Source organism: Parus major, chromosome Z (genome assembly GCF_001522545.3).
Source record: "Parus major isolate Abel chromosome Z, Parus_major1.1, whole genome shotgun sequence".
NCBI classification, from domain to species: Eukaryota; Metazoa; Chordata; class Aves; order Passeriformes; family Paridae; genus Parus; species Parus major.
In genome coordinates, this window is record NC_031799.1 from 61,104,357 (window position 1) to 61,127,916 (window position 23,560).

Consider the following 23,560-nt stretch of genomic DNA (forward strand, 5'->3'; position numbering starts at 1 on the left):
AATTATATTAAACTCAGCATTACATTAAACTCTTGTGCAGAGTTAAGACTAATAAAACGATTCTAATGAAATCCACCTCTCCTTAGACAGGAGTGTTGTTCAACCACTTTGCTGACTCATACTTACCTGCATGATACAACTGCTACACTTCCCAATCCATCCTACCTTAATTCTTGGAAAAGAAAAATTGATGCACTATCATCTAAGAGGAATATTAACTGTTCTCTTATAAAACAATGCTTTTGTGAATAATGCAGAAGAGCATAAAAAGAAGATTACATTTTAAGAAAGATTAGATACTTTCATGAATCATAGAATGGCCTGGGTTGGAAGAGACTGTAGAGGCCACCTTTAAGGTGATCCACCCCCCTCCACACATGCAGGGACATCTTTCACTAGACCAGACTCCCCAGAGTCTCATCCAACCTGGCCTTGAATATTTCCAGGCATTCACAATTTCCCTGGGCAACCTGTTCCAGTGCCACCACCCTCAACAATAGGGAATTTCTTCTCAATATCTACATCTTTCAGTTGAAAGCCATTAACCCTTATAAAAAGTGCCTCTCATTTTTCTTGTAGGTCATAGGGACATGATTAATTTAAAGAAGACCTCAACATGTTACTGAATCTGGTTTTAGCTTTGAAACAACCCTGTAGCAGTGGAAAGATGGCACAAGAGTTGATTAAAGATTAATTTGCTATTTAGAAAAAAGAAAATTTTGTATTAATGTCATACAAACAAGGAGAGATAGCAATCAGAAGTCTTTTGCATGGAAAACTAATAAAAATTACAGTAAAAGCTAAAATAATATGATTATTTTAATGATAGTATAGTGACCTTAGACTCATTAAAAATGGGTTTAAAAAGAATGCTGAGAAGCCACCGAAGTCCACCACTTTGAAAACTTTGATTTATTGCAGTGGTAGCTCAAAACAGCTCAATTGCTCTGTGACCAGGGGCTGCCAGAAGTCTGGCTGGGTTACATCTCCTAGAGATGCGTGCCTACGTAACTGCGTCTGCTCTTCAGGATGGGATCAGCTAGGTGACCACACCACCAGAGAAAACCACCCCCACTGCCAGCTCCATACAACACTGTCTAGACATTGTACCCTACCAATGCTGCTGCAAAATTAATGGTTTACAGGAAAGAGCTAAAAATTATTGGACTTTGATTCTGTCAAACTAAAACCATTTTTACTTCCAATTTTCCCTATCAATGAACCCCCCTTTTATTTAAACCAGCTGTATCCACAACCCGGGTTTGTTTTCTTCAACAGACAACAAAGCAGTGAAACACAAAAACAACAAAAAAAGTGAAAACAAATCACACTATGCACCACAGCTGGATAAACATCCAGAAATCTTGATAAGTCTTTTCATCCAAATAGTTAAACTTTCGAATATTTTTACTTGTAAAACCTTCTAAAAGGGTTGCAGGTGTTATGCTACAGAACTCATAAACCTAAAACAACACCAATACCTAGGTAAACCAATCCAGAGCTCATTTTCCCAAATTAGTCATCAATATGTATAAAAAGATCAGTACGAATAAAATGCAGATTTTAATAGTCTTCTGCTAGATCTTTGTTTGGGGTTAAAACAAAATGCTCTTATCAAATACAAGCACCCACAAAGAAATAAAAAAAAAATAAGTCTATATCTTATGTAATCTCTCTCAAGATCAGCTAACTTACCTCGCCCCTATGCTTTCTACCACTCTTTACTATGGATATGCAAGCCTATGAAACTGCAAGACAAACATGATAATTACTGGAAGAACTGAAAAAGTAGTGTGTGTGAGACAAAAACAAGAATATTTGCCCTTCTAAAAGTTTTTCAACTGAAAGAAAAATGCTTTTTCAAGGTTGTTAATTTAAAAGGAAGTATGTTAGACATGGTAATGCATAAGAAGCTGTGCTGGTTTCAGCTAGGGTAGAGTTAATTTCTGCATGATAGCTGTTTCAGATTCAGAATGAGTATGGTGCTGACAACACACTGATGTTTTGGCTTTTTGCTAAGTTGTGTTTATCCAAAGTCAAGGATCTTTTTTCAAATTGCCTCATGCTCTGCCAGTGGAAGGTATTGAAAATAAACTGGGAGGGAGCACAGCTGGGACAGATGATTCAAACAGACCAAAGGGGTATTTCCACACCACAGAGCATCATGCCCAGGATATAAACTGGGTGGACTTACCCAGAAGGGTGGGTGATCTGGGTTCAGGAAGAGGGGTCTGGCAAGGGTAAGTAGGGGATAAGAAACTGCAATGTATTGTTTTGGTAGGGTATTTTTCCTTTTTATTACCATTACCATTATTATTATTATTATAATTATTATTATTATTTACCATTATTATGGCATTTCACTTTATTTTCAATTATTAAACCATTTTTATGTCAACACAACTTTACTTCAATTCTCCACCTCATTCCACCAGGATGTGAGGGAAGAGAGGAGGGGTTTGAGCAAGTGGCTGTGTGATGTTTCATCTCCAGCTAGGCTTAAAACGACAATAGAAGCAAACAACATCTCATCGCATTCAATAACTGTTCTGTGACCTTGCTGTCTATAAGAGTGTGGTAAATTAGATGCAACCAACTTACAACAAATTTTGTGTCTCAAAAGAAAAGCAAAATATCCTTTCACGCTTTAACCCCAGAAATGCCCTGAGTCAATGGATGCGTACTCAAGAGTACTCTGGAAGCCAGCAAACAGCACCAATTATCAAAAAAGTAAGTATCAGAGATTACCTGTTGAGAAAAGGCAACACATAAAGTCCTTCTTAGGGCCTCAGCTGAACTTTGGTTAAAAAGTGGTTTAAAAAAATCAAGTACTATTCAAACACTCCCTGGCCCCAGAGAAAAAAAAACCAACAATCTACACACAGTTTCAGGAGACATAGACCTGACTGGATTCTGAGCATTATGGTCGTCATGTACTTTGAACTCCAGAATATTCCAGAATTCTCATGCAAACACTTCTCACTGGAAGTTCCTAAAGGCCAAATGACCTACAATTTGTCTTTGGCAATTTCATTTGAAATTTGTCAATTTCTCTTTGCCCTTTAATGTAAGGGCATTAATTCTTTACAACACTGGACTTGGAAGGCCAGTTAAACATATTAAGATATTACCTTTTTGGAAATTGTATGGACATGCCATTCAAAAGTGTGGATATTACACCTGTCATCTCCTGAAGATGACTTTGCTGACCTACCACCTTAATTTCCATCTAGTCTGGCTGAATTTTGACCAGCTCCTCATTTCAGGCACCTGTCTCAGCCAGGCACTACACAAACATTGCAACACAAATGGGATGTATGCTGCATGTGACCAGCACAGTTATGGCACTCTGACCTAAATGGCCTCATTATTTTTCCCAGACAAGAAATGCACTCATGAAATGCATATGAGAGAAAACACGCAGATTTTCCTGTATAAGACAAAACTTCTAAGTACACATGAACAAACCCAAAATTTGTTGCAGAATAGCAAGAGAACTCCAGCCTCAGTCAAAAGGCCTGATAGTGGAGGTGAAAGACGAAGAAGGAATTGATATGTACAAAGCTTCATGAAAGGTGGAAAAGTAAACAAACATTCCATTAAGCAAGCATAGGCCAAAAAGTCCCAAATGCAAATCAAACCAGAAAAGCTAACGAATAAGTATAAAAGAACACTTCTTGGAGTTGCCCATGTCTGTAAAGCATCTAGTGGACTGTGTCTGGCATGGTATCTTCCAAGAAAATAATGGCTGGCTGTGTAAAAAAAGGATGCTCATCACTACCGAAACAAGCCAAGTAATTTAAGTGATGAGTGTGAGTCTCAAAGGTTACAGTTCAATACAAATGCAATTTCATATACAGAAGAATATAAGGAAAGGCTTTTTTCATCTCTCCTGTGAGATCAAAGTTTTCAGACTCACAGGCGTGAACTGGCCATTTACAACATCACACGAGTTTATACTCTTAGTGAGAGACACATGCATTAAATGATCATTCAGAGAGACACATGACACTATCCCTAGTGTACAACACTTCAAAAAATAATTTAAGTTAGGATATTGAATATCCTATTCTTTTGCAAACTACAGTATATTTTAAAAAGAAATCTCATCCAAAATGATTAACATTTCCTACTGTTCAGAAAAAAAGCCTACCCTTTCAGACTAGCAGCTGTGGATCATTAGCTTTCCAGTGATGAGATGTGTTTGATGAGTATTTTTCTTTCTAATTAAGAGACAGGATTCTCTATTTGACTATCTTCTGACAGAAGTGAAGAGAAAGATTTCTGCCTATGTGGAAAGGCCATATTCTACAGAACAATTATTTCAGATTTCTTTTTAGCTACCTCCACCCAACCTCTTTTCATTTTTAACAAAATCCTGTTTGCACCCACAGACTTCACAGCATTAACCCGTGTTTTTCTTAACTCTTCTCCTTTTTTTCTTTTTGCTTCTGTTTTGACTGATAGCACAGAAGAGCATGTAAAAAAAGGATCATTCCACACAGGGGACACTGACCTCATCCTCAGATACAGGAGAGACCAGAGGACATGATGAAGGAGGGCTGCAAGAACTGCTGTTTGAGAGCTTTACCACAACACTAGAAATGGTTCGTTCCATAGAAATGCCTGAGTTCAGTGGACCAGATATTGGCACTGGTAGCACCCAGAGCCATGAGCTGTAATGTGTCAGGAGTAAGGCAAAACACAGAAATCCCCACTGCCATTGTCTCACATGGGGCACAACACTTACACTGCAGTTTCCTTCACAAACTGTGGCTTTTCTTGATAATTTTCATGGAACATCTTTACAGCCTCATTTATATATTATCTATATCCTTGCCTTATATTTATAACCAACCTCTTGATTACCCTGGAAACACTAAAGTTGGTGGCTTTTTGGCACAGTCACAAACGGACAATGTCTACAGCTCCAAATATTGCACTGTAATCACAGGATCTTCCATTTACTATTTAAGCTTAATAGGACAGTTTTATTACCTGAGGCTTTGTTCCTTGATGTATTCTCACAAGATTAGAAAGAATGAGAGAGAACCCATATATCTGTTTGATACAGACTGTGTACCAAGTACTGCAGATTTTAAGGTTCCTGCATGGTGTTTTATGTTATGAAACACTGGCAACTACTTTGTATTGGACCTTGGAGATATAACAGCTTCTTCCATTATGAAACTAGTCGGTTAGTTCTAGCGATCACAACTCCTCTGATCTTGTACAATACTATTATAAAAGTATTAGAAAGGAAGCATTTCTTTTGGCTGCAACAAATCTCAAATACACTAACATTAATGTAAAAACTTAAAGGAATCCATTCCAAATGGAGTGCCTTCATTCAGATAAGTCTGGAAGAAATATGCCTTTTAAACCTACTCTAAAACATATTCCAGCAGTTTTTCTTATCAGTCTTGCAATTTTAGTTCCAATTACCTGAGTGCTAGGAGGAGGCGCAGTATAAAAGATTTGAGTCTGAAACACATTATCTGTTACTCTCTTTTTCTGTAAACACAAAAAGAAACCAACTTGAAAATAGTGAAAGCATGCAATGTGTAAAAAAAATACAGAAAAAAACCCAATATAATTCCCATTTCCTTTATTTTGACAGATTTTCAGTTCAACCTTGGATTACTGTTGGTTCTCTTTTTTTTAAATGCCTGAGGTCTTGGGAGTCTGAGAAATGCAGAATAATAACTGTTTTCAATTCTCTAAGAACTTTTTCTTTATCGTAGAAACAAACAAGGAATTGTTTAAATTGTCTCTCTCTTTGCTGGAATTAGAAGAACTGAGTTTACTGCAATTTAGATTTTTATTAGCACTCTTTCTATTTATTTCATGTAGAAAGAGAAAAAAGAGACATGTCCATGACAAATAAAACAAGAACTTAACAGAATGGATGAAGTATTAATTAATGCCAGTCCCAATGGGGCTTTTGATGTATTTTGATATATTGAAAGACATATATTAGTACATGTTAGAGAACTTGGGTCCCATATCAGAAGAACACACTGAAAGAATATTTAATTAAATGATGGCATTAGATGAGGTGAAGAAAATAAGAAAAGGCTAATGAAAAGCTTGATGAATATTAATGATGAATTGTGAAAAACAGTAAAATGTGATACATTCTGAAATTGTTAACAAACTGGAATAATTTTAATCTTTACCTTCAATATGTGCAATAAAAAGTGCAACAAAAGGACTTACTAGGTAGGACATTTTTGGTCACAGGTTTTCCATGCTGTTAATCTGAACAATAAATCCAAGGTTCTGTTTCATCTCACTCTTTTTATCCAAGGGGAGTGTATCCTCATTACTAAAGCAACGATTCTGACAACTAAATGTGACTCACTTGATCTGCATCAAACCACCCAGTTTATTTGTGAAACACATTTACAGCCAGAACAACCTTTATGCTGATAGTGCTATACAATACCATAATGTATGTTGCATCTCTGCAAGATTGTCAGCAACAACAAAATGTTCTACTTAAAATCCTGAAAACTTTTATTTAATTATTTTCTTTTTTCCTTACAACTTCTAAGAGATGTTTCAAAACCATTTTTCAGAAGTATCACGATCTTTATTTTGAGAATATCAACAACTTCAAGAATGCAAACCTCAGAGCACGAATGCAGTGCCACTTTAAACAGCACATGGATTACAGATATAAAATCTGTACTGCTGTAACCAGTTGCTATTGTAACTAGTAACAAAAGTTAGATGGAAATAAAAATTACACCACCCAAAAATATTTTTAAAATGTGGCGTCTCTTGAGTCATTTTTTCCCCTTCACTTAAGAGCTTCTGAGCTGCCTTATTGCATCTGTGTAGTTAGTATACAGGATAAAATTAAAGGGAAAATATAGTTAACTGATGTAGTTCCCATACATGCAACCTCCTGCCATTCTCAAGTCAATTCAAGGTGGGCTTGTTTTGTCAGACTGCTAAAATGCTGACAAACTATGAGGAATTGACAGTACTTTTCCTATTCGCACTGACACTGGCATCAAGTTAAAAATTACCTACTAGGGTACATTAGGTCAAAAGCGCATCTGAGAATGGAGCTACTAGGGTCATCGAACCTCCATCCCATCTTAATACCACATTTTATGAACAATACCCAACTGTTCACTGAGCAGCCCATGTCTTTGTCTAAACGACATTACATAAAAGCTGCTCTACATATTTTCCAAGTTAAAAAGTGTTTTTTCTGTCACCAGATTGATTTTCAGAGAATCACAGAATGGTTAAGTCTGGAAGGGACCACATTGGGTTATCTGGTCCAACCTCCTTGCTCAAGCAGGGTCATCCCAGAGCACATGGTACAGAATTGTATCCAAACAGATCTTGAATATCTCCAGTGAGAGAGAGAGAATCACTGCAGAAGAAAAATCTAAGGTGTTGACTTTGTGAGAAGTGTAAAAATCTCAACATGGATCATGTTAGATAACTACAGCTATTTATATTATACACAATGGATTGGTGATCTTAAGAGCTCTGTATGGTTCCAAATTGTGTTGTGCTGAAAAAGATTTCATGCAACCAGGGATCTACATATTCACATCTATCTTCCTTTATTTTGTAGGCCTTTTACAATTTTACCTTGGCATCAATTTTCTGTCATCTATGTCTTGCAGTTCAATTTGAAAAATGTAATTTCTTCAGACAATCCAGGAGCAAAATGTTATCACTACCCCCTTTCTTTCTTACTGCCTGATGAGGAGCTGGTGGCTTTGAACCTGCCTCCTGTTCCTCCCAAATGCCAGAAGATTGTAAAATTAAATTGTCCATCAAAAGTTATTAAACTTGGTATAGAGAAAAAATATTTGGTACCTTCTTCAGCTTAATTACACTTCACTGTACATCTACTGGAGTTCAGACAACATACATACTCCCCAGACACCTGCATGGAAGTTGTTAGAAATACTGTTTTCTGTACTTCACATACTGCATCAGATAAATATTTTCTTAATCTGCTCCCTCCCTTATCTTCTATCCCCTATTGCAGATGAAGGAAAATAATTTAGCATCTTAAGAAAACACTATAAAACATTTAATAGGGTAGAAATAGTCACATTACCCAAATGCTGGGAAATACAAAACTTTCAGACTTACTTTTTATAAAGCAAAGTAGAAAATATGTTTTTTCATGAAAAATAAGTCACTTACTTTAAAAATCATGGATATGAATGTCATAAACCTCACAAATGCTTAAACTGTGCCCATATCCATTGGTATGTCAGAAAACCAAAATAAGCCCTCCTGACCATTCATGACTAACCAACACCAAAATAAAAGGACACTTAGGACATTAGGAAGTGCAACCTTTGATAAAGTAAGTCCTTTGGTTGTAGGAAAACTGACACTTTACCAACTGTCATAGTGAAAGTGACAGCAATAAAATTTAAACTGTATGAATGAAGATTAAAACCACGTGGCTGAAGGTGTAAAAGCAGACTGTGATTTCCAGCAATAAAATGCAAAAATACTAGGTTTTGGTTTGATATCAATATGTCTGGAACAAAGAGAAATACTGGCTTCCCTATGAGAGAAACTCCATAAACTGTTCTGAAGTCTCATTATACAGACTGGAACTGTAATGCCTTTATGATATTGAAGAAACTCTGCCCAAGTTGGTCTAATTATCAAATTATTTAAAATTTTCAAGACCATCAGTCAACCTCAGTGAGGTCTACAGGCTGATTTTCATACTCATGATTTATGACCTGCTTCATTATGTTGTTCTGTGATGTCTGGAGTATTGTTTAGCTGTATAACAGCAAATAAATAAAAAGCCTAGGATTTGTTCCTCTATCGCTGACCAGCTCTCAAGTACATAATCTGCAATTATTCACACAGTGTAGGAAAATGTTTTTCTACCTTTTAATGTACTTATTTGTAAATAAATTTTAATAAATTCATTTCAGTAATTAATTCAGTTAGTTTGCCATTGTTTGTAACTTGATCTCCCAATCTATCTTGTAATTTAAAAAAATTCACTGATCTCAAGGCTTTCCTTCCAAAACTTCAGTTCTCAGAGTTTGTAGACATATGTGTAGCATCTATAGCTATGCATGCCTGTTCCTGTTCACAACTCTAATACAAATCCAGGGCTGACGTTACCGACTCCTTCTAGTCTATTTACAGTCTTTTACTCTTTCCCTATGAACATTCTGTTTTCTGCCCCCAATGATCTGTTTGAAATAACTTTGATGCCAAAGATATCTACATGTTAGCATGCAGGCTATGTGTTTTACTTCACTATTTACCAAGTCTTTAAATTTCCCTGTGCAGAGTACAACTGTAGGTTGTAGAAACGAGAACTTAGTGGAAAATAACAGTTCAGATCACAGAGTGAAGTAGATCCAGGTGTTTGAACAACCCAAATCCTGTACATATAAGTCTGTCCCCAGGCTGATGTAACTGAGACGAGTATTTTTTGTTCTCTAGTAGGATAGATGTAACTATATTCTGCAATGCTTTCTTTGAACAAAATTCAAAACAAAACTCTCCAAGCTCATCTTTAGCTGGCAATTTTTTACAGTAGACTAGAGCAGGTCCCAAGAAAGCTAAAGTATATTCACATACATCTATGTAAAAGTTACGAAATTGCACTATGAAGAACACAATGACTTCTGCTATCAGCATAAAAAGTGCAAACTCCAAATATTTCAGTGAGATAAAGAGAATGCGTAAGTTAGAATGTAGATCATGAATATGTGCATATCCATACATTTTTGTCTCTTATTATTGTAAAACACAGCACAAAGAAATGGGAGGACATCTATTAACAATCACTTCACAATTTGGTAGAATCAGTTATGAATTATTTAAAAAATGTAATTTATAACATAACTAACATATTTACTGGTGTACCACCATTCAGTCTTTGGTTGAGTTGACTTCCTCGTGCCTTTGCTAAACTTCTCTGATCTGCAAAGCTCCACTTAGGTGCATTTGAGAAACCACATCAGACTCATACAGCCTTTTCTGCTAGAGCAATATCCTGAACTGATGGGAGTTGTACCAGAAATGGAGTCAGATATCTGGTTAACAAATACACTTTTCACACCTTATAATGTCTGATGCACTTTCAGTCTCCTAAAAAGTTTCTCTCGATATCTACAAAACTCTCCTGTTTAACAAGGGCAATCATAAAACTGACATCTTGGAAAAAGCAGAGGTGCTTCATGGGAAAAAAAAAGAGTATCAAAAGTAGACTTGCCAAACAAAACTAAATTATTTAAAAACTACAGAAAGTCCCCTTACATTTTGTTTAAAGTTAAGTAACCATTCATATAATGTGCTAGAAAAAGACAAGAGAGGTGAAAGCTGAAAGAGAAGTACAGGTGAACAACATTCACAAGTTTACATTTTTGAATCATGTACTTTTAAGTAACAGCAAGTTCTGTGGGCAGCAGCAAGCTGGATAGGGAACCCCTATCCAAAACACAGAAAGAGTATACCATGTAATTAAGCAGCCTGCAAACATTTTTTTTGTATTCTTAAATCTGATTTTAAGGTTCACTTTTGTAAGATGTATTGAGAAATAAAATTTTTAATCTAGAACAGGCAATGTAATTTTTCAAAACAAATAAATTCAACAGCAAAAAATATTTTCTTTCTTATGATCCTAGGTGGAAAACTGTCTTCTGCTGCTTTCACTGAGGTAATGTTTCTGGAGGGAGAAGTGTATTTTCATGTTATTGAAAACACCAGTTGTTTTTCTGTAATAAATTTAATTATATTTGTATTTTCACAAGCTACATTAAATCATATTTAGCCCAGAGACCTGGCAACTTTCCTGTTGTTTTCATAGTTTATCTTTCCAGTCAGCAAATGCTAGAACCCAAGCCATATTTCTCTCTCCATATTTGCAGGAAATAGTATTGTAGACTCCAAGTACATGATGTTTCATAGAATCTACCTCACTTTTCAATAGTTTGTTGTTTCAGCAGAATTACATTTCATTTATTTAGATGATTGCCACTCCAACATTTTTAGACATAATTTAATATAGAAATGTTCCACAGCTCTAAAAAGCATTTATTGAACCAGGACCATAATCCATAACATTTACTAGCCAGAGAAGAGCAGTACATTTTATAGATGCTTACTTCAAAGCACATCTTTAAAATGTGAATAGGGAAATTCAGAGTATTTCACTGCTACCTACAGAATAGTGTATCATCATTAATAGCCAGTGCTACATGCTCAAGTTTTTGGGTTTTTTTGTTTGTTTGATTTGTTTCTGTTTTTCTTTGTACAAAATAACATAGCAATGAGATCACTACTGTTAAACCAAGGACAGATTTTGTATGCAAGTTTAAACTTGCTACATATGGCAGGAAGCAGCGAGTTCTCCTTTAAAGGACCAAACTCTGGAAACAAATATTTTATAAATTTAAATGAGCAGGGCCCAAGACCTGGAATTATACACATATGGCTTCTGTATTTTAACACTCTATTCAACATCTCAAAAGCTTTCTGTCAAGCCAAAACAGTCAAATATTTTATCACAGAAAGTCTCATTATTAAGTTATCTACAACTTAAAAGAGTTCTTCTTTCAATTTTATACAAGTTTTAATACATTCATTAATCATAAAAAGTCTTTGAAACACAACAAGAAACTGTCCTTAGGGCAAAGGAGTACAATTTCTTGCTCAAACCCTGAATCACTAACACTTGATTTATGCACATGTGAAAAAATTCAAGATGGAGGCTTGATTTTAGGATTCTTATAGTCACAGTGGATGAGGTATGTACAGCATAATTACTAACCTTGTATTTTTTATTAAAGATAGAGCAGACTTGAGGCTTTAACAGACTGTCTTTTCAATGTCACTCTTTCTTCCCCAATTCCCCTTCCCTTCCAAGTGAGCTTTGGCTGACACCAAGGAGAGGAAGGCAGGAGTAATTTCACCTGGGTTTTTAATAAATCTGTAAAGTCCTGAGGAACTGACCTGTCACACTGAAGCAGACTGATGATTTGTGAGCAGACCTGGACTCTTCAGAGATGTCTACCACTCGAGGTAACTCTCTCAAAATGGCACTGCTTGGCCAGTGTCTTCACAACAGCATCTGGAGAGGGGGATAAATGTTTTGCTGATGCTCAGAAAGCTTTTTGCAAGACTCAGGAATTCAACTACCTGTTCTTGGAAAGTGGAATTCCAGCTCTATAAGAGCTCTATAAGCTCTATAATATTCCATGTTATAGACTTCTCTACCTTTTTGCTCACTCTCACCAGACCTCTCTGATGTTTGTCCTTCCCTTATTCCCTCAAAGATGACAAAGTCTAACCTTTGACCAAACACCACCATGCCAGCTAAACCATAGCACTGTCAGGTCCAGCCCGTTTGAATACATCCAGAGATGCTGACTCCACCCCTTCACTAGGCAGCCTGTTACAGTGCCTGACCATCATTTCAGTGAAGAAATTCTTCCTAATGTCCAACTGAACTTCCTCTGACAGAGCTTGAGGCCATTTGCTCTTGTCCTGTCACTAACTGACTGAGAAGAGACCAACCCCATCTCACTACACTCTCTTTTCTGGTGTAGAAAGTTGTAGAGTTGAAGAGAGTGATAAGGTCTCCCACAAATCTCCTTTTCTCCAGGCTAAACAACCACAGCTCCCTCAGCTGCTGCTCATATGATCCTACTCTCTACACTCTTCACCAGCTCTGTTGCCCTTCTTGGACACACAGTCCCACACCTCAATGGCCTTCTTCAGGTAGAGGATCCAGAACAGAACACAGGACTTGAGCTGGGGCATCACCACTGCACAGGAGAACAATCACTGACCTGCTCCTGCTGGCCACACAATTTCTGATAAAGACCAGGATGCCATTGGCCTTCTTGGCCACCTGGGCACACTCTGGCTCCTCTTCAGCCAGCTGTCAATCAGCACCCCAGGTCCTTTTCTCCTGGGTCACTCTCCAGCCTGTAGTACTGCATGGGGCTGATGTAATCCAAGTGCAGGAACCAGCGTTGGCCCTATTGAATCTCACACCACCGGCTCCAGCCCTGACCTGGCCTGTCCAGAGCGCTCTGCAGAGCCTGCCTACGCTCCAGCAGATCAACACTCCTGCCCAGCTTAGTGCTGTCTGCACACTCCCTGAGGGTACACTCAATCCCCTCATCCACACCACCAAGAAAGACATTCAGCAGGACTGGAGCCAGGACTGAGCCTTGGGGAACCCCTGTAGTGACTGACCACCAACTGCAGCACCATTCACCCCATGCTCTGGGCCCAGCCAGTTCTTAACCCACTGGAGAGTGCACCTGCCCAAGCCATGGGCTGCCAGCTTCTCTTAGTTTAATATAATTATACAAGGAGAGATTCAAAAGTGAGTCTCCCCTTCAGTTTTAACCACTCCCCTTTCATCAATAAGGAAAAACGAATGTGAAAAGATCTAAGTGAAAAAATAAAAGCTTACTAAAGAGAAAACCAAGATACTATTCTTTGTCCAAAAGAAATCAATGCTGCTGGGACACGGGAAGAAACTTCCCAGTAGGTGCAGCACTGGCCACCCTCAGGAGCTGGAACTCACAGATTGCCAAGCTTCCCAGCATGGCACAGCAGATACAGTGAGCTGCTGGAACTCATGCAGTGAGTTTGACCTCTCCTGGCCTGGCACAGCAGCTGGAGAAAAAGGTATTGTGAAATCCTCCAAAGCCCAAGAAGAACAAAAGAAAACTAAATTGAGAAGTAGCACAGCACAACACAGCTGTCCTGAAAAGTTTTGCAGCCACAAAAAGTTGTAGCAAAATTTACTGTGGAAAAATTTTTGATTGCAAAATGTAGCTTCTTGGTTGCTACTCAGATATGTGCCCCATGCCTCATCCTACACAGCCAGAAGACAACAGAAGAAGAGCTCCCCACACATCTATTTCTGTTTTTTAAAGGGATCCACCCCCTCTTCTGTGACCCTGGGGTAAAACACACAATTTCGGTTTCCTGGGTTGCTTAGTCTTAAAGTGACAGTAAAACACACTACATCAATTAACATAGAGGAAATATGAAATACTAATTTTTTGGGTCATCTGGCAGAATGCTGTGGGTGACTTAAGTCCAAGGTAGACAACATCCACAGTCTTTCATCATCCACTAAGCAGATAACCTTATCATAAAAGGGGATCAGCTTGATCAAGCAGGATCTTGCCCTTCCTAAACCCATGCTAGCTGGGACTGATCTCCTGGTTGTCCTATATGGGACACATGACAGCACTCAAGACACCAGTTCCATAACCCTCCCAAACACCAAGATTAGGTTGACAGCTTTTTAGTTCCCGAAATTCTCCTTCCAACCCTTCTTGTAGATAGGCATTACATTGGCCAACCTCCAGTTGTCTGGGACCTTCCCAGTTAACCAGAATTCATGATAAGTGATGAAGAATGGCTTTGCAAGCTCTCCTGCTGGATCTCTCAGTACTCTGGTGAATCCCATCCTTCCCACAGACTTGTGAGTGTCTAAGTACCACAGCATGTCACCACTTCCTCCTGCCTTGCAGGGGGTCTGTTCTGCTCCCTGTCCTGGTCTATCTGTCCAGGGGACTGGTTGTCCTGAGGATAACAGGTCTTTATGTTAAAGACTGATGCAAAAAGGCATTAAGTAGCTCAGCCTTTCCATCATCCTTGGTGACAAAGTTCTCCTCCATGTTCAATACAGGATGAAGATTTTCCTTGGACCTCCCTTTGCTTCTCATGTACTATAAAACCACTTTTTTCACAGCAGTGGCCAGGTTGATTTCTGGCTGAGCTTTTGTCTCTGATTTTCTCTCTACATATCCTAATTGTATCCTTGTACTTTTCCTGAGTTTTCCTGCCCCTTCTTCCAAAGGTCATAAACTTTTTTATCCCAATTTCCAGTAAAAGCCAGACCAATCTTCTTCTCTGATGGCTTGTCTTTCAACACACAGAGCATGCTCCTATATTTTTAAGATTCCACCCTTCCTGATCCCTTTATTACCAAGGACTGCTTCCTAAGGATCTCTCTGTGTCCTGAACAGGCCAAATACTGTCATTCAGAAATCAAACATAGGGGTGTGGTTAACCCCACTCTTTACTTCATCAAGAATCAAAAACTCTATCATTTTGTGGTCACTGTGCCCAGGATGGGCATTCTGACCACTGCATCTCCCACCAGCTCCTCTCTGTTCAGCAAGTCTAGCAGGCACCACACCTGGTAGACTTCCTTACCAGCTGCAAAGCAAGTTCTCTAACACATACTGCAGGATCCTCCTAGACTGTCTCCTTTCTGTGTTGAGTCCAGGAAACATCTGGCAAGCTTTTTCTTGTTTATTTCAAGTCTTCCACAAGAAAAGGGCTGACACTTGTGAATTACCAGTCAACTGCTTAATGAATAGTTCACCTGCCACCTAATCCTGGTTGGCTGTCTGTAGGACTCTGACAAAGATATCTGCATTGTTAACCTTATCACTAATTCTCATTTAACCTTAACAAGAATCCCTCCTTCCCAAACAGGTTCTAGCTTCAAATCAGGATCCTTATTCCTTTTCCTTGCCTGGAGAAGAGGGATACATGGGATTTTCTATGTTAGCAGTTAGCAGTTCCTGCATGTGGATCTCCCCCACCTGGGACCATTTGCAGTTCTTGGTGCTTCAGGACTAAGAAGCACCAAGGCTCCTGGCAAAAAAAAAATCTATAGAAGATGGCAACCAGATGGACACACTGTACTGCTTCTGTGTGGCAAGGCTTTGGTAGTGGGGGCTGCAGGTGTAGCTTCTGTGAGATGCTGCCAGAAATTTCACTTATATCTAACTGAGTCAATGCCAGCTGGCTCCTGGAAGTACTCAGTGCTTGCCAAGGCTGAGCCCATCAGTGATGGTGGCAGCCTCTCTGGGGTAATGTACTTAAGAATGTAAAAAAGAAAACTATACAACTACATCTGGAGAGAAGAGCGAGAATATGCATATATTTAATTATATGTAAATATACTCTGCAAACATACAGGTAAATGAAAAAGCATGGAGAGCAGGTACTCCTGTGTGTATATATATATGTATGAGCAGAAATTCCCCTGCAGCCAACTGTGAGGCAGGCTGCCTTTGAATTTCATGGAAGTCCACAATGGAGAAAATATCCACCATGCAGGACCCCACACCAGAGCACTTTGATACCCAGGGAAGAAACCCATGCTGGAGCAATCTGTGCCTGAATGACTGTACCTCCTGGAAGAGATCCACACTGGAGCAGTTTGTAGAAGAACTGCAGTCCAACACCTTGTAGTATGCTGACCCTTGTTGGATGCCAGGCACCCACTGAAGCTGCTCTATCACCCCCTCTGCAACTGGACAGGGGAGAGAAAATATAGCAAAAGGGTTCATGGGTTGAAAGAAGGGAGACACTACTCACCAAATATCATCACAGGCAAAACAGACTCAGCATGGGGATATTAATATAATTTAATACTAATAAAATCAGAGTGGGATAATGAGAAGTAGAATAAATCCTAAAAGCACCTTTCCCCACTCCTCCTTCCATCTCAAGCTCCACCTCCTCCCCTTTAGCAGGGCAGGAAGATGGGGAATGGAGGTTGCAGTCAGTTCATTACAGGTTCTGCAACTGCTCCAGGAGAAGAGTCTTTCCCCTGCTCCAGCATGGGGTCCCTCTCACAGAAGACAGTTCTCCACAATCTCCTCCAAAGTGTGTCCTTCTCACAGGCACCAGCTCTTCACAAACTGCCGAAATGTGGGTCGCTTCTCCACAGAGTGAATCCTTCAGGCACAGCTTGCTCCACATGGGTCCTCCACAGGGTCAGGAGTCCTACCAGGAAACCTGCTCTTGCATGAGTTCCCCTTTCCATGGGTCTGTAGCTTCCAGCAGCTTTTCACAGAAGCCACCTCAGTAGCCTGCCCACTACCAAAATCTGGCCATATCCAATACACTCACATTGGAGAAATTTGTGGAGGACTGTCTGCTGTAGAAATGGTCCCATGCTGGAGCAGAGGAGTGTGAGGAATCTTCTGCCTAAGAAGGAAGGAATGGCAGAAACAACATATTATGAAATGACTACAGTCCCCATTCCTATCCTAGGGAAGCACTGGAGGAACAATCTGGGAGTGGAGTTCAGCCCATGGAGAAGGAAAGAGGCAGGGAGAAGGTGTTTTAAGATTTGCTTTTACTTCTCATTAACCTACTCTGATTTGATTGCCAATTCAACTAATTTTAGACCCTAGTTGAATCTCTTTTGCCTGTGACAGTAATTGCTCAATGATGCTGACCCTTGAGCCTTTTGTTATATTTTCTTTCCCCTATCCAGCTGTGGTGGGCAGTGCTGGAGAGGCTGTGGTGGGCACCTTCTATTCATCCAGGGTAAAACCACCAAATACATTTAACATGTCTTTCACAACACACAGGTAGGGCAGCTTTCAAAAGCTGGCCAACACAAAATCTCCAAATCATTTAGGTCACCTGTAAGATCATCACGTCCAGCTGTTAACCCAGCATGGCCAAGTTCACCACTTAGCCATGTACCTAGGTGCTATACCTATACATCTGTTAAATACTTTCAGGGATGGTGACTCCATCACTGCCCTGGGCAATTGGTTCTAGTGTTTAAGAACATTTTCTTGAAGAGATTTTTCTAATATACAGTGTAAACCTCTTCTGGTGCAAGCTGGAGATATTTCCCTATGTGCACAAGCAGAAAACAAAAGGCAAAACACCAGCATTTGATTAACCCCTTTTTTTTAAATCCTGGTACATTTAAACATACAGGAATACAGTGTTGTAAATATTTCAGGTTAAGGATATAATTTTTGTACATTAGAAACAAATTAACCACATGACTACACTGAATGCAACTCAATGAAGTTTCGAACTCAGAATCCTACAACTGACAAAAGTCAAAAGCAACTGACAAAATTATAGACGGATCTTAATTGCAGACAGAATTTTTGAAATAACCAAACATAAATATCAGGCAGAAAAGAGGAATTTGGGTGTATAACCAGAACAGAATTTAATTACTTGAAAAAGTCTCTATGGAGATTTGAGATAATCACAAAAGCTGTTGTCCTCATTAAAGTGCTGTATGGTTCAACCAAAAGCAAAAAACTATCAGGATTCTCTTGTTACAGTCTCTCTTTACATCTTGAAAAAATGAAACTTAGGTCTTTGAAAACACTTACGGTAATTTTACCAGTAAAGACATATTGGTGACTTAGTCCACAGTTCCCTTACTTCTAAATACTGGAGATGTAGAAAACACCATACCTGAAATAAACACATCATAGCACCAAGAATAATACATACCTGAAAGACAAATGGAAGAGCTCCAAATAAAGATAGAAATATACATTATGAGCACTAATAATTTATATACACACTCAGATGTTTGATAACACAGCACAGCAATCTGTGCTCCACACATTTTTTAATTCCATTCATATATGTTTTACATAGGTCCTTTGGGCAACATATATTATTCAGCAATGGGATGAGGTTTCATTCCTCAGTGCCTCAATTGATTATTTACATCTTTGCACAGTTAAGAAATGAGACAAAGTATCAAACCTGTCTAATACTTTGTACTTGTTTTGCCTAGGTAAAAATAACACATAACATTTACTCATTGGAGGTAAAACAACTCTCCATTTTACAGACAGGGCACGTTTTGCTTTATTAGGGTATCCTTTTTTCCTACATAATTTTGGAATGCATAAAATCACATTAAAAAGTCATGGCAGTTTTGTTTTCAGGCAGTTTTAGATTATGCTGCATCTACAGTTAACTAACTGGTGGTTAAATTTGGAAACTCGTATGAAAACTTCATGAGACAGTATGTCATGAGCCTCTCCTCACCATCAAATCACACAAGACACAGCTACACATCAGTGCATCTGAAAGCACTGCTTCTAATACTAGGCCATTTCAAGTTATTGCATTTTCTTCCACACTACCACACATCTTTATCATCAAATCTCTGAATACATGCTGTCTAATGTAGATTTATATCTGGGAAACACTCAATACAGAAAGTGACTACAAATTACAGTATGAAGACTAGTGCTGTAGCATGTTATCATAAAGCACTATAAAAGATAATGTCCTGTTCCAGAGTAAGGACCGAGGGGAATTCTTAAGATTCCTAGGGTGAAATTAGACATAAGCGAGGTCGATATTACACCTGTGAGTAGTTTATTGGTTTGGAGGAGGAAATTGGCCTTTTTAGTGCAGACAGAAAAGGCAGAAGCAGATGAAGGAAGCAACTCCACGAGCAGCAAGCCGCTCAGCAAGTGATGTGCTGTTTGGGCAGGGCAGCAGATGCTGAGGCGGCAGAGCAGGAAGAGCGGCAGGGCAGCCAGGGCAGAGGCACCATAGTGGCAGGCCATACAGTGGGACAGCAGGGCAGCGGGCAGGGATGATTACATGGGCTAGAGATGGACGAGCACGGGCAAGAGGCAACGGCCAAAGGCAATGACCAAAGGCAAGGGCAGCATTGTGACAGCAAAAGCTGGTTAAGTGTCCTGGGGTGACTTTACAATGCTTGTACCCCCAATCACCTGTTCTGTTTATGCTGGATATTAAGTTCTTCAACTTTTAGACTGGTTCTGAGAGCGAAGGGGAGAGAAGAAGCCACTGTTTGTTTGCAGAAATAGCGCTCACTCCCCCACAGGCTTCTCTGGGCTGTATTGTCTGCAGCATGGACAGACGGTGGGACAGAGCTCTCCTCTATTGTTTCTTTTTAGCCAGCTGAGGCAGAGAAGTTCCCCAGACTGTTTTTTTCCTTTTTTCTTGGATCTGTTCGAACCTGCTCTGGACTGAAAACCCAGGAAAACACCAGGAGGTCATGCCTGTGGCCCACCAGGACCCATGCATGGGCTTCAGCATTTTCCAGCACAGAAGGGACTGATAAGAGACTGAGCAAGCCAGGCTACACCCCATGAAAAGGATTTTCTGGATTTGCCATCTCTTTGAACAGTGAGAGGTTTTATTGTTTAATATTATTCAATTTCTTTTAAATAAACAGTTTTTTCCATTTTTCTCCAAGGAAATCTTTTTCCGAACCAGCTGGGGGAGGGGCCACTTGAATATGCTCTCTGGAGGGACCCCATTCAGATGAGGGCCAGCAAGGAGCAAGACAGAGAAGGCAATGCCCAGGGCTGCGGTGATGCACTCCATGATTTCTCACATACTGCACAGCCCCACCCACAGTCCAACCAAGGAAATCACTGGGTCGTCTGGAGAAACTCTCCACAGCAGCAGGAAGGAGTTCTTTCCACCCTCAGGGGGAGTGGCCCAGAAAAGTCCTCCCAGTGGCAAAAGTTTTAGAGCTTTTCTCCACCCGAGGAGGCTGCCTGAAGAAGTCCTCCCAGCAACAGAGCCCCTCTCACCCTTCTCCCTGCCGCACCAGTCATGGGTGCTTGCTGTGCACATGTGCACCTGCTGTCACTGCCAAGGCATGTGCACATTCTCTAGTACTTTTCCCTTTAATCAACAGATTTTTTTTGAACAACAGTTCAGAATAAAATCCAATGTTCAGACATTTTCACTCTAACATTAATGAGTCCCTCACAAGTAAGTAACAGAAGAAATACAATCTGAAACAAAGGAAGACATCTCATGAAACAAAAAAAAAAAAGAAAAAAAAAAAAGAGTGAAGTAACACCAGTAAATATAAAAATATGCTGAAGCAAGATGTTTTGGAAAGCTGTATGTGCTCCTTATGTTCTAAAACTGATCAACCCATGAAGTTACTAAAATAATGGCAGTGTCAAAATCTCACCAGATAATTATATTACTTCCTTCATTCCTTTTCACATAATGTTCAATACTATTACATAGAGTTCATTATTTGTGAAACAACATTAAACTTGCTGAGGTATAACATCTTATATTAAATATACCTCAATTACGGGATACTCTCTTCAATTATCTTGAATACAATTCCAGAGCAGGTAGTGTCAGAAGGTAATGAAAAAAAAAATAATTATACATATATATCTAAATATATATAGCATCTACACACACGCGCACACACAGACACACAGACACACACACACACTTACATATATGTCTATATATGGCATCTACACATAGGTTTAGACATATTTCTCCATACAATAGCATTTTTGGTTCTAAGAATAAAAAGACAATTGTTTGAATTACTTCTACAGTGTACTTTTATACTTGAATACATTACTATTAGTATTACAGAACTTGAACTGTGATGTCAGTCTTTGAATACTTGAGTAGGTGGGTGTTTTCTGTTGTTTTTCTTCTGCACACCACTAACATGAAATTGTTATTCCCATCTCAAGCAGAAAAAAAAGGAGCAGAATGAGTTTTCTAGTAGTACATTCAAGTAAAAAATAGTTTCCCTATAATTACGCCTTTTTAAGCCACTCAAACTTTTTAAGCCACTGCAAACGATGACTAGTAGAGAAGAAGAAAAGATTTATTGAAACACAACTTTAGCATATTGATAGCCCATGATATCCTAAGAAAAAAATTCTTGTAAAAAAGAATAGTGAAATAGTATTTACCATCTGTATTAATTCCCTTTATTAAAATATCTTTAAAACCTCTATCCATATTTCTGGAATTTTTGTTTCAAAGTTCTTCTGAAGAGCGACTTTTGTACAACCTAACTTTAAACATATAAACCAGCATAAGTGAAAGCTGGTTTTGCAGACTGGGAAAACAGGTACATCTCCCATGTCCCATTTGGGACAAGGACACAATCTCCTCCTTGGGTAATTCCTTTCAGAAAGAGGCATGTCTGCACACACAAAAGCACACACTGAGGAAGAAGGGAAGGAATGCTGTTATGCTCTGCTGCACCCCTTCCAGCAAAGGCAATTTTTATTTCAGTGCTGACATACAGATGTTGGTGTCCAAGTACCTACACTATGGTTACTGCCCTTAAAAAGCAGAAAACAGCTAACAGCTCTTCAGCTACTCCCAGCTCTTTCAAAATTTGTGGCAGCAGAGAGAATTCATTTCAGTCATGAAAACTGTGACATATCTGGAGAAAGTTCTATATGCAATTGCTGGAATATCATTTACTCTGACTGTATTTGCTTCAAACATCAGAAACCAAAAGCTTATTTCCTATGCACTTGCTTTTCGCATAAAACCCCAAATCCTGTGGAATTATTTTCAGTGTCAATTTCTTGTTTATCACATTTTCCACCCTATATGTTTTTTAGTATCTGATAAGTCTCTCTGGGATCTCACTACATCTCTGATAAAGAGCTGTTTGACAACTGCATTCTTGATACAAGACTTCTCACTCATTTTAACCATATACAAATACACAGAAAGGGCTAACATATTTATTTACAAGTATGGGTGTTGCCAGTATCATATTCAAATACATACAGAGAGTAAATGCGCGTATGTGCTCATATATATACAGTAAAACAATAGGATTTCCATGGGGAAATGCAAAATTTATTGTTAAAATGTCTGTCATGCATGTAAGAGAAACAGACATGAGCTGGGCATTAAATTTGCATACAGCCCCAAGCACAGAGGTTCCTGCATGTGTAGCGTTCTCCTGCTCTTGAAGATGGGCATATCTGGCAGGGAGAGTCTGTCAGGATTAGCTCAGGAAAAAACACCCACAAGGAGGTAATTTGAAGACATACTGAGAATTTGCCTCAGTATGTGAAAATAAACACAACTATGCATACTGAAAGTTACCACAAACACTATGCCACACATCAGGGAGTAATCTATTTCAGCTAATTAACACACAGCCCTACACCACAGTGTAAGAAATGGTAGCCACTTAGGATTAATTTAGGTCTTGCATTTCTTAGATTTGGAAAGGAAAGGGCTTTTTAAATGTTCAGACTGAGAAGAGAGGAAAAAAAAAAATATAAAATTTAAATTGCTATAAACAGGCCCAGATTCACTAGATGGCTTAGCTTTCCAGTGAATAACAAGGCAGCATAAAGATGTTCATGCTTCTTTATGAAAAATAACCAAAAGGTACAGTCCCTTTCTTGATTTTGAAGTGACTTTTGACAAAGTCTATACTAATAGGCTCTGCTTCAAGTTACAAACAAGATTTTTTTTTCACCTAATAGGTAAATTTGTGTAAATAGAGTACGCCTTTTACCAACAATGTTGGCTGCTGAGGTAGAAGTTATTGTGAATTAAAATTCTGGTAGGAAGCAGATAGGCATTACTGCATGTGATTCTCAATTTAAAAAAATTACATAATCTATGTGTGAAAAGAACTTGACCTGAAACCATTTAACATAAGGCAACAAAGCCTTTTTCTTTCCTTTCCCCTCTCTTTTTCCCAAAATCAATCTTTTGTTTCTTTCTTTTTTTGTTATGAGAGAAAGCATTATGCCATTCCTAATATGTACTTTTTAAAACACACAGACATTCAAACACATGGAAAACAACTCATCATATTAAAAGGAAAAATCTATATCTCTAAATGTTCACAACTACACTCCTTCCTTCCTTCCTTCCTTCCTTCCTTCCTTCCTTCCTTCCTTCCTTCCTTCCTTCCTTCCTTCCTTCCTTCCAGTTTAATCTTTGCCTTTCATGCTTTGCT

The 23,560-nt window shown here is 38.8% G+C and overlaps 1 protein-coding gene across 3 annotated transcripts in view; it reads right to left on the reverse strand.

Annotated features, from left to right (window-relative positions):
* MCTP1 (multiple C2 and transmembrane domain containing 1) overlaps positions 1-23,560 on the reverse strand; it is a 216,858-nt gene that overhangs the window by 56,165 nt on the left and 137,133 nt on the right. The gene's annotated exons all lie outside the window — the stretch shown is intronic.